At 37.6% G+C, this 12896-nt stretch overlaps 1 long non-coding RNA gene across 1 annotated transcript; it reads right to left on the reverse strand.

Moving 5' to 3' along the window:
* Positions 1 to 3334: 3334 nt before the first annotated feature.
* LOC149746991 (uncharacterized) lies at positions 3335 to 12824 on the reverse strand. Its single transcript, XR_016388436.1, has 3 exons — positions 12343 to 12824; positions 10495 to 10576; positions 3335 to 3603 (listed from the first exon to the last, which is right to left on the reverse strand). It is a non-coding gene; the product is annotated as an uncharacterized LOC149746991 (long non-coding RNA).
* Positions 12825 to 12896: the final 72 nt, after the last annotated feature.

Here is a 12896-nt window from a genome sequence, read left to right on the forward strand (position 1 = left end):
TTCTAAAGTAGGGGGTTTAACTCAATCCACAGGTTTCCTGGTAACCAAGAAGGAGAAAAACATTGAACCCAGAGGACACCAATAAGAGATGTACCAAGAGCAGACCTGATGAGACTATTCTAAGACCACATCCTTGAATGTGCCTGCTGCTCATCTATCCCCTAAAACATTCTGAAATTATTTTTTAGGAAATATCTAACCTAGACAAAACTACAACTTAGAAAAGAATCAACACTTATGCAGTTTGTACTATGTTCCAAATACTATTGTAAGTCTTGACTTATATTGACTCATTTAATTTTCACAATATACCTATGAAACAGTAACTACTAACAGATGAAGAAGCCACAGAGTAACCTGTCCAAGGTCACAAAAGAAGGGGCAGAGAAGAGATTTGAACTCAGATAATCTGCTTCCAAAGTAAACAACTTAGTCTCGAAACTAACCTGTTACAAGTTAGAATAAACATTGCTGAAAACAATGTTAGGGTAAGGGGGAAGAATCTTTAGAAAATGGAGCAAAATGAAATAGAAAATAAAGCAAAGGTAACAGCATCATTTCCTTGGCAAATTTAGACATTAGCATTTAGATGTATCTTATTCTTCACAAAATATTCCATCGCATGTGTGACTCATAACTAATATAATCAGTCATCTATTGATGGACACATAGTTTGGGTACTTTCATAATACTCTATCAAATAAATTGCTGGGTGAATGGGTATAAACATTTAAAACCACAGACACATTAAAAATCTTACCTTTAAAAATGACAGAATTTATACATTATAAACAGTAAGCAAAGTCTCTTTTCCCACACTTTATCAAGAATGGGCATCATTAACCTTCATTCTTTGTCAATAGGATGTGTGAATAATTATTTCTAATGTCTTATATCTTAAGAATTAAATCGATGCAGAGAAAGCTTTCGACAAAATTCAACACCCATTTATGACAAAAGCCCTGCAGGAAGTAGGCATAGAGGGAACATTCCTCAACATAATGAAGGCCATATATGACAAACCCACAGCCAACAGTGTGCTCAATGGTGAAAAACTGAAACCATTTCCACTAAGATCACGAACAAGACAAAGGTGCCCACTTTCACCACTCTTATTCAACATAGTTTTGGAAGTTTTAGCCACAGCAATCAGAGAAGAAAAAGAAATAAAAGGAATCCAAATTGGAAAAGAAGAAGTAAAGCTGTCACTGTTTGCAGGTAACTATACATAGAGAATGCTAAGGATGCTACCAGAAAACTACTAGAGCTATGGTACAGTAGCAGGATACAAAATTAATGCACAGAAATCTCTGGCATTCCTATACACTAATGATGAAAAATCTGAAAGTGAAATCAAGAAAACACTCCCATTTACCACTGCAACAAAAAGAATAAAATATCTAGGTATAAACCTACCTAAGGAGACAAAAGACCTGTATGCAGAAAAGTATAAGACACTGATGAAAGAAATTATAGATGATACAAAGAGGTCTCCATCTGATATACCACATTCTTGGATTGGAAGAATCAACATTGTGAAAATGACTCTACTACCCAAAGCAATCTACAGATTCAATGCAATCCCTATCAAACTACCACTGGCATTTTTCACAGAACTAGAACAAAACATTTCACAATTTGTATGGAAACACAAAAGACCCCGAATAGCCAAAGCAATCTTGAGAATGAAAAACGGAGCTGGAGGAATCAGGCTACCTGACTTCAGACTATACTACAAAGCTACAGTAATCAAGACAGTATGGTACTGGCACAAAAACAGAAAGATAGATCAATGGAACAAGATAGAAAGCCCAGAGATAAACCCACGCACACATGGTCACCTTATTTTTGATAAAGGAGGCAGGAATGTACAGTGGAGAAAGGACAGCCTCTTCAATAAGTGGTGCTGGGAAATCTGGACAGGTACATGTCAAAGTATGAGATTAGATCACTCCCTAACACCATACAAAGAAATAAGCTCAAAATAGATTAAAGACCTAAATGTAAGGCCAGACACTATCAAACTCTTAGAGGAAAACATAGGCACAACACTCTATGACATAAATCACAGCAAGATCCTGTTTGAGCCACCTCCTAGAGAAATGGAAATAAAAACAAAAATAAACAAATGGGACCTAATGAAACTTCAAAGCTTTGGCACAGCAAAGAAAACCATAAACAAGACCAAAAGACAACCCTCAGAATGGGAGAAAATATTTGCAAATGAAGCAACTGACAAAGGATTAATTTCCAAAATTTACAAGCAGCTCATGCAGCTCAATAACAAAAAAACAAACAACCCAATCCAAAAATGGGCAGAAAACCTAAATAGACATTTCTCCAAAGAAGATATACAGACTGCCAACAAACACATGAAAGAATGCTCAACATCATTAATTATTAGAGAAATGCAAGTCAAAACTACAATGAGATATCATCTCACACTGGTCAGAATCTACAAACAATGATGGAGTCGGTGTGGAGAGAAGGGAACCCACTTGCACTGTTGGTGGGAATGTAAATTGATACAGCCACTATGGAGAACAGTATGGAGGTTCCTTAAAAAACTACAAATAGAACTACCATATGACACAGCAATCCCACTACTGGGCATATACCTTGAGAAAACCATAATTCAAAGAGTCATGTACCAAAATATTCATTGCAGCTCTATTTACAATAGCCAGGACATGGAAGCAACCTAAGTGTCCATCAACAGATGAATGCATAAAGAAGATGTGGCACATATATACAATGAAATATTACTCAGCCATAAAAAGAAACGAAACTGAGTTATTTGTAGTGAGATGGATGGACCTAGAGTCTGTCATACAGAGTGAAGTAAGTCAGAAAGAGAAAAACAAATACCATACGCTAGCACATATATATGGAGTCTAAGAAAAAAAAAAAGGTCATGAAGAACCTAGGGGCCAGACGGGAATAAAGACACAGAGCTACTAGAGAATGGACTTGAGGATATGGGGAGGGGAAGGGTAAGCTGTGACAAAGTGAGAGAGTGGCATGGACATATATACACTACCAAACGTAAAATAGATAGGTGGTGGGAAGCAGCCGCATAGCACAGGGAGATCAGCTCGGTGCTCTGTGACCACCTAGAGGCGGGGTATAGGGAGGGTGGCAGGGAGGGCGATGCCAGAAGGAAGAGATATGGGAACATATGTATATGTATAACTGATTCACTTTGTTAAAAAACAGAAACTAACACACCATTGTAAAGCAATTATACTCCAATAAAGACGTTAAAAAAAAAAGAATTAAGAGGTTTATTAATTATGTATTCCTGTGTAAGAAATAGTCCAAAAACTTTAGCAGCTTAGAACAACAGACATTTATTATCTCACAGTTTCTATGGAAACAGATATAGGAAAACAGGTGCAAGTTAGCTGGGAGTGTCAAAGCCTCAGGCTCCGGCTCTCAGGCAGGGTGCCATCAAAATATTGGCAGGGCCTACAGTCATCTCAAAGCTCAACTGGGGGAGAGTCCCCTTCCAAGATTGCTCATGTTGTTGCTGTCAGGTCTTGTTTCTTTGTCACATAGGGCTCTCCACTGGCTCCCTGAATGTCCTCATGACATGGCAGCAGTCTAAGGTGTCGAAGCCAGAGAAAGGAAGATACAGTCCTTTATTATTTAATCATGAACGTAACATCCATCATTTTTGCTTTTTCTATTTGTTGGAAACTGTCACCAGATCCAGACCACATTTAAGAGAAGGATAATACACGAGGATAAGGATCATTAGGAGCCACCTCAGGAACTGTGTATCTATGAGGGATATAGAACAACTTTTTCTATGTATTTGACTTGGAGTGTGTGTCCCCTAAAAACTCTTGAAAATGTTTATATTTTCAAATTTATCTTTTATGTTGTCTGAAGTTATTACTGTACTCAGGTCTTCCCCATTCTTAGAGTACCTTCAAAAAATTAAACCCTAGGAAGATTTCTTATGCTATTTTTATGGATTATTTTTGTATTTAAGTATTTTAGCCATTTGAGCAATTTGGAAGTTACAAAGAATGAGGTATGGATTTTGCTTTATTTTATCCAAATAGTGAGCTATTTGTCTCAAAAATATGTATTAAATAATTCAGCTTCCCTTTCCCGGATTTGAAATGCACAATGGCAGAATTTTACCCCATTCTACTCAAAATAAATAGATTGCTCCTCAAATCCTTGTGATTTCTTATAAAATTTTCTTTTATAATCTTGTGATTACAAAATAGGTATAACCTGTGAGAACAAAGCTTGTTCTGAAATAAATCATCTAACTCTTCATATCACAGAATCACTGTTGTAAATCTTAATATATATATGTGTGTGTGTGTGTGTGTGTGTGTGTGTATATATATAGTTTATGCCATCATGTATCATATGACTTAAACTCTTAAGGACTTAGTTATATGATCCATGTAGGTGTAAACTTTGTATCTACTAAATGAAGCAGTATTTTGAAACCATCAGCAATCACTTGATTTTGGGACTGTGAGTATATACTCCATAGTCAAAATTAGAAATTAATATTTTCTTATGACAATTAAAATTATGTGTGTAGATTCTTACTGCTACTCACTCAAGACCTAGGACTGCGGAGGAGCTGATCTATCGGGTTTTCTTGCTAGCTATCTGTTGCCAGTTACGTACTTAATAATTGAGAACATAATTCACTTCTTTCAGTTTCTCAAAATCCTCCTCTATACAACCTCCCTTTGAGCTGAAAACTTTCCATTCAGTAAAGTGGGTTACTTTCGTCTATAGGAACATGGTGGGTTAATGATGGCATAACAGCTCATAATTTCTTGGAAAGTCTTGCATCTACTGCCACCCTCTGAAGCGGCAGGGTATGCAATACCTATTGTATTGTTCTCAGCTTCTTATGAAAATCTAAAACTTAAAGAGTTCTGTTTCTTATTCAGTTAAACTAGTTGTCTGTATGATTCTTATTGTTGTTATAGTTACCTTGTTATATTTACCTTGCTTTCTGGCTATCAATACTTATGTCATTTCATCTGACTATTACCTCCTTGAGATCATACTATATTTCATAAGTTTTGTATGCTCTGCAGGGCTTAACACAGTGCCTTGCACAAGATACATAATGAAAATATGTTTTGAATGAAGTAAATCATAATGCACTGGTTGGTGTATTTTGTCTGTGACTGAAAAGAAATTTTTTTATAGTAAGCATACATGATGTTTGGCTGATGCCATACATTTTCACTTAATTCATTGTCTATTTTAACTGAAAATATTTTGTTAGAATATAAGGGAGTTTAAACTTTTATTTGGAAAGAGACGTAATTTCTTTGTAGCTGAAAACTTCAAAGGTTTGCTAGTGGTAGATTATCCTTGCCCGATATAATTATCCTATGTAGTTAGAGACTATACTATAAGACATTACCATACAAAAGTTCCTTGACTGTAAGGCTGTTTTCTTTCTTCACACATTTTCTCTCCCATGAAGTAAGGTTGTGATACACATAAAGTTAATATTTGAGAAATGACTACATTGTAGAGCTTCATTGGTGGTGACATTGGTCAATCACATGAAATTTATTAGAATTCTAGATGAACTCAATGTCATCAAATTCCAGTTCAATCTAACACTGACTTCCAAAACTGTGCCCTTCTCTCAAATTTCATGACCACATCCATAGTGCTGCATTATAATATTTCATCATGTGGACAAGTGCAGAAATCATGCATACAGTGCTCACTTGTTATAAAAATTCAGAAAATAAATCTAAATACCAATAAAAGGAGAAAATAAAATCAACTATAACTTGATCATTTAGAGATACATTTTAGTGTTTCCATCTAGATGTGTTTATTTGCATATAATATGAATCTGTCATATAGATATTCAGTTTTTCACTTAATGTGTCATGAACATTATTTTATGTCAACCATGTACTGTGAACATTGTGTACTAAATATGCTTTTTAGAAATCAAAATCAGTGGCTTCTTTAGAGTGGAGAGTAGCATATTTATTTTACCAATCCCTGATTTTTGACAATTTAAGCTCTTTCCAAATATTTATTATTATAAAAATTCTCTCAATAAAAATTCATGTGCCTAGGTACTTACACACATACACTATTATGATATTCCTGATGTACAATATTGCTGTATTTCTTTCAATTACTGTATTTGTTTATATTAAACCCCACTTTTCCTGACTCTACCATTTCAGTCTCCACATATCATCAGAGTAATCATTTCACAGTGACATTTATACGCCAGGCCTCAGTTTAATAGACATTATCATAGGAATTCATCAAACTAGACACATAATGAAGAATCTTTAAAAATGTACTAGAAACAAATACAGACTAGGTGGAAGTCAATTTTATAAAATTACACAAAATTCTATCCCTATAATGGATAGAACACTATGGTATAAACAGAATTTAAATCAAAACTAATATTTCTGAATACTAGCTTGAAGAAAACATTACATATATTATACTTTTTAATTCTCAGAGACTAAATTTTATTTTCACTCACTCCTCACATTCAATTAAGCACAAAATCCTGTTCATTTTACCCGCATAACATCACTAGAGTATTCCCTTTCACTCCATTCCTTCTACCATATTTCCACTTCAGGGTTCTATCATCTCTCATTCAGAATATTAAAATATCTTCTTAGTGGAACTCCTTATCTCCTGTCTTGAGCACTCCTAACACATTCTCTACATTGAAGCTAGAAAAATCTTCCTAAAACTTTGTATGTTTTCATGTAATATTCCTCCTTAAAATTTGTCGGTAGCATCTTTTTACCTACAGGATGAAAGACATCATCTATCCTATGGCATCCATGTCCTTTCACAACCCAGGCTTTGATTACCCTGTCAGCCTCATTCCTCACGCCCATCTCAGATTCACTGCCCATGTGCCATCTCTGCCAAGTCACCTGCAGTTCCCTCAAAACCGTCAGCTCTTTCTCCTCTGAACACTTGCTTATTCCATGCTTTCTGACAGCAGTTATTTACCTCAACATTTTGCCTGGGTAGCTCCTGATTATCACTTTGGCTAACCTTAGGTTTCTTCTCCACTAGGAAGCCTTGCATAATGATTTCTAGTTCAGATTTGTTATTTCCTTTAGAGAGTCCCATAATATTATCATGTCCAATCTCTCATAATACTTAGTAAAAGTGTTACAGTGATTTCACTTGAGGTCATGGACATACTGAATGATCAGGAATGAAGAAAGTACGAAACACTGAAAGATGTTTGAAAAGTACTCACAAAGGGAACATGCCAGATAAAGGCAGTATCTGCCTATATATTATAACCTGCCCTAAGCATTGCCGTGGTGACTAACATAACGGTGTAGGTGGGAGATTTTGAGGCTTTAGGACAAGTTAGTGGAATAAGAGTCAAGACAGGAAGAAATAGTAAACAATGTAAAACAAGGAGAATAAAGAAGTCATACAACTGTGAATTAAAGAATGAAGTAGGAACTAGAAGAAAACTCCAACAGATCCGCTTTGGTGAAAAACAGGCTTGTTGTTTTCTTTGCAAGATTATGTAATCTACACAGTGGCCTTTCATGCACCACTCTTGGGAAAATAAGCTACTTTTTCACATTTTAATGAATGGAGTCATTTGTTTTTCATACCTCTCCTATTCTGATCTTCCAAAGGTCATAGAGTCTTCATCAAATATTTTAAACTATAAATATCTAACAAATTAAAATAGAAATGTTATAGGAAATAAAAAATCTTTAATAGGAATCTTGCTTATACTAGCTAATGAAAGCAGCATACAGACTGAAGTATTACCAAACAATGAATCCCATCAAACTGCTAATGGAAAGCCTTATAGCAAAATAATAAAAATGGTTTTTGAATGTGGTGTATGGCTACCAGTGGCATCATGCTAATCAAAGCTCATATATGCCCACAGCTCTCCACAATTTCGTACAAACTCTTACCCTAATTTTGTTTCTCAGTCTTCCCTTACATATTTGTTTTCACTTACATCTATTTACTCTCTCATGAGCAGAATCTGAGTTGTCCAGTATTGATGCCTTTGTTTACACAGTTGTTTCCGCATAGAGTGCTATCTTTATCTCTCTACACATCTCCAAATGGTACTTGTATTCAAGGTCTAATTTAAATCTTACTTCTTTCATAGATAATTTCTTGGCCAATGTCTATTGAAATGCTATCTCTTAGCTCTGAATTATATTAGGATTTATCTTTTCATTTAGTGTCCTGCATTAACGATAACCAAACAAAAATGAGATTAAGTCTTTCACATTACTTGTAAACTGAGTCTAAAGGCACACTAAATGGCTAATTTAAGAATATTTTAGCAATCATAGTATTATTATATTGCTTACCTAGATAATTCTGAAAAGAAAATCATTCATGGATGCACATATTCTGTTATATAGTTTTATAATGAACAAATTATTTTTAAAATATTCCCTTAAAGCAGTGAGCTGATTGCTCTGTGTGGAGCAGATGCCCTGTCATTCCTTAGTCAATCTCTATTGAAATGAGTTTTTCCTACTCTAAACTATGGTGGACTTATCATCTCTTATTTACTTGTCTATATTAGCTATAACTGTGCAAACATGAGATTGTAAATTGAGTCTAAAGACATCTCCAAACAAATGGTTCAAAAATATTTTTTAGTAACAGTAGTATTATCAGAATAAGTATTACTTCTTGAAAAGATTCTATGAAAGGAATACCTTCAAGCTTTATGCATTCTGTGAACATTCATGTCATTACTTGACTATTTTAAAGGAATTTTCCCAAAGCACTGTTATGTATACTTTACGAAATTAAGTCTTATGGACCCCTGCTTGCTCCCTAGCCCTGCTGAGGCCCTCTGCCTCAGTGGGGAAGGTTCTTTCTCCCTTTGAGTTCATGCAGCCAAAATAAAACCGAGGCTGAGATTGAAGCAGCTTTATTCAATGGTCAGAGAATGGAGAAGTAGAAACTTAGTTCACGAATCAACTTCTCACCTTAATGGTGAGAGGGATTTGCTTTTAAGGAATAAGGACGATGAGGGTAGGAGTGAGACTAATGACGGTGAGGCACGTGCATTGGTTTTCTGGGAAAGAAGCAGGGCTTCCCTGGAAATGGGGTACCACCCCTTTTCTGTCCTTTTTTGCTTTGTGACATCCGGTCATAGTCACCTGTAGGTGTGTCATATAGTATACTATATAGTAAAATCAGCATAAAATGAGACTCAGGGTCTGCTGGAGGTCAGATTCGTAGCCATTTTGGTTTCAGCTGATTCTAACCAGTTTTTTTTTTCTCTTCCTATAACTTCCTTTGTGTCCAGACCCTGTGACTTAAAGATATACGTTAGTTCCTGTTCAAAGGAGGGATTGGTGAGTTTTGAGCAAGGGTCTGGTGGCAACTCTGGTAATACATAGAGCAGAGGCTCTTTCTCTAAATATTAGCCAATTGACTGGTAAATTTAATAAGGGTAAGCACTAAATTGAAAGGTAAAAGGCCACTTATGCCTCATCACGATAGAAGGGATTTGGGTGTAAAAAGTATTAAAACAAAGTTGTCCTTAGTACCCCTAGCAATTCACTGAATCCCAAACCTGAAAATGGTGGTTATTCTCCATTATGTGTGAAGTGTTCCAGTTGGTTTTACTGGAAGAAAGCTGAAAATTTAGAGTTTGCTCTAAACAATAAGCAAACAATAAGCAAAATAAACCAAAAAAATCTTAGTCATCTATGTTTTGAATAGGTAATATACTTATATGTTTCAAAATTCAAGAATTACAAGAATGCATAAAGAGTTTCTCTTCTTCTCCCTGCTCTTCAGCCACTTAATATCCCAACTGTGAGGCACCCAATTATACCAGTTTGTGAGACCTGTTTTAATTAAATTTATATTTCCTAAGCTGAAACAGGTCTGTATTTGCCTCATGAAATGTAGGTCAACAAGACAGTTATTGAGTAGCACCTTTGCCGGGAAGGTTCCTGGATACTCTGAGAAAGAATTATAGAGAGGGCATGCTAGGGGATATCTTAGTGATACTTAATATACTAATTCCTCCTCCCATTAAGAGTATGATGCATTCTTCCTTCTCTTGTGATCCTATTATGTGTTGGCCACTTTACTACAGTTGGTTTCATTATCCCTACTTTATATATGAGAACACTAAGGCTCACATAAATTAATAGTTTCTAATGGTCATGCCAACAATAAGTGGCAGATTTGGAGTCAGATTTGAATTGCAATTGTGGGACTCTAAAGCCTTTGTTTTTTCCACTCACTGCTTAATCAGAGAAGGAAAATTCTTGAAGTCAGATTTCACGAAGAATGAATGGGAAAACAGAGAAAGCCAAAACAGTTTAAAAATAGGTTTTTATATTAAAAAAATTAAAATGTAAAACAGCTTTTATAGACATATTACCAAAATTACCCATAGCAAATTTCAGTTACTAAACAGTTACACTGTTTACACAAGGTATTTGAACAACCTATCAGACTCACCTACTCATAAGGCGTTGGGAGATTGTTGGGGAAGGTCCTCTCATGGGCAGAAGTCAGGTTACAGAGAATAATTCACCAATCACTAAAATAAGAACATGTTACAGCACATAAACTTATTTTTCTTTTGTGATCTCAAAGAACAATGCAAACATTATCCACACCAGAGCCCAAGAAGTACCTGTATCTATTATTCCCACTTCATAAGTGAGGACATAAGACACCCTGTGAGTCAACTGCATAGCCCAGTCCTATGCTCAGACTACATAAATACCGCTAATGTTAACATTCTAGGAAACAAGTGGAAGAAAAATGTGATGCAGTAATGCCAGAGTGTTGCACTGGTCCTTATGGCGTCTTTGACGGCAGAATTAATTTCCTACCCGATGTAGTGAAGAATTTTAGATTATGAAATTGTTAATGAGCACGAAAGGGAGCTCCCTTCATTTCTTGGCCCCAAATGGCACAAAACTTAGATAAATTAAAATCTTGAGAAGCAGCATCCAAAATGGGAGGATCAGTCTCCTTTAAAATACCTAAGGAGTCCATCAGTGCTAGATTTCCATATATTTTAATAGTTGATTCTAAAATACATCTACCCTCTCTAATCAACTACCACCCTTCAAAGTTGACTACATACACATAATTTCCCAGTAATTGCTCCACAGAATTCAAGACCCAGGGTAAATAGACCCTGTATATCACTAAATCAGGATTATGGTACACAAAAAGCGGGAACAATTTCTAGAGGTGTCTCAAACTTACTGTGAGATCTAGCCCATCCAAGCCTGATCGCAAGAGAGCAAGTAAAAGCCACAGGCAGATGAAAGTCAATACCATTAGCAGGGCTGAAGCTGAGGAATTTATCTGCTGTTGGATACTGACAGCCTCTGGCTAATCAGGCATCTAGCATGATGTATTTTCACTTTAGATCTAGGGGGAGGAGAGGAGAATGTTGCAATCATGGATGTTAACTCACTAAGAATTGAATGCAGGGCCTAGTTAAATTCCTATTGGAAGGAAAATACACAAGGCTAGTGACTAGACTCACTGATTAATATATATGGTTGAAAGGTTTTTCTGGAAACAGGAACTAATCTAGCCTTCCCTTGAAATCTGGACATTGCACTAAACTTGTTCCAGGATGGGAGAGACATTCAAAAGTTTTGGTCATTTAACAGCTTTCTGATTTCCGTTTATTGTTAGCAAAAATAATACAAGTTTCCTCTAGAGACAGGCTTCCTTCCCTGTGACGGTAAGAGGAGAAACTAAATTGAGTTTGATATCTAAACTTTCATGCCTACATGTGTAAACCAAAAACAACAAAAAGCCCAAACCAAAACGTCCCAGACTCTACAGCAGTGCTGTTCAATAAAAATATAATGTGAACCACATATACAATTTGAAATTTTCTAATAGCCACTTAAAAAAAAAAGTAATAGCCACCTGTGGCTAAGAGCTACCTATTGGGCACTGCAGCCCTAGAATTCGACTTCAAAAAAAAAAAAAAAGGGAAAAACAAAGCAAACAGAACCCAATTTCAATAAAGAGGACGTTTAGAGTTGGGCTGTGATTGCTGATTTTTGGTGTCCGGAGAAAGGAGGCCCAGGAGTAAGAAAAAAAGGAGAGGGCAGTGAAAAGAAGCGTGATTGCTGCATCTCCAGAGAAGCCTGCTCTCCCCACCATGTTAGCCCAAGCGTTGAACGGCTGCCTAGAGGTGACGAGGTGTGCGGCCGATCCTAAAGGGTCACCATCGCTTGGGCTTCAAAGCCCGCTTGCACGGGATAAGAGCCAGTGGGGTGGGGAACGCACATTTCCGGGCTCCGAGGTGGAGCCGCCAGGGCGCCCTACCTGTCGAGCAGCGGGGTGTGAATATGCACGTGTTTCACGGCCACCTTAACGCGCCAGTCTGCGTGGCGGGCAGAAGACACGGTGCCGGACGCGCCGCGGCTCAGGTAGCGCAAGTCGGCGAGCTTGTGGTACGGGATGGTGGGCAGGACGCTGCAGATGGCCTCCTCGTTCATGGTAGCGGGTGGCGCGGGCACTCAGGCAGCTGGTCGATTCCGGAAGTGCCCGCCGCTCCCCCGGCTCCACCCCCTGCGCGAGCCGGGTCGGCAGGCCCTACAGCCTGCCGGACATGAGGTCACGAGGCCGTCCATTCTCCGCGCAGCCCACGCCAAGCCACTGCTTATCCGGAGCCGGAGCGGACTCTTCTCTTCTAGAGACTGGTCAACTCTGCGGCGGCGGGGCGCACAGGGGAGAAGCTTCCTCTCTCCGACCTGGCCCTCCCAGGCGCTGCCTGCCACCGGAGCCCGCCTGTCAGAGCTCCACCATCCCCAGACGTCTCAGGCGACGTCAGCGGCGGATGCCAAGGCGGGAATGAGGGCCACTGGCCCGCGACGACG

The sequence above is a fragment of the Delphinapterus leucas genome, chromosome 17 (genome assembly GCF_059928025.1).
Source record: "Delphinapterus leucas isolate spDelLeu-1000000601 "Yukka" chromosome 17, BTC_Dleu_Yukka2, whole genome shotgun sequence".
Lineage (NCBI taxonomy): Eukaryota > Metazoa > Chordata > Mammalia > Artiodactyla > Monodontidae > Delphinapterus > Delphinapterus leucas.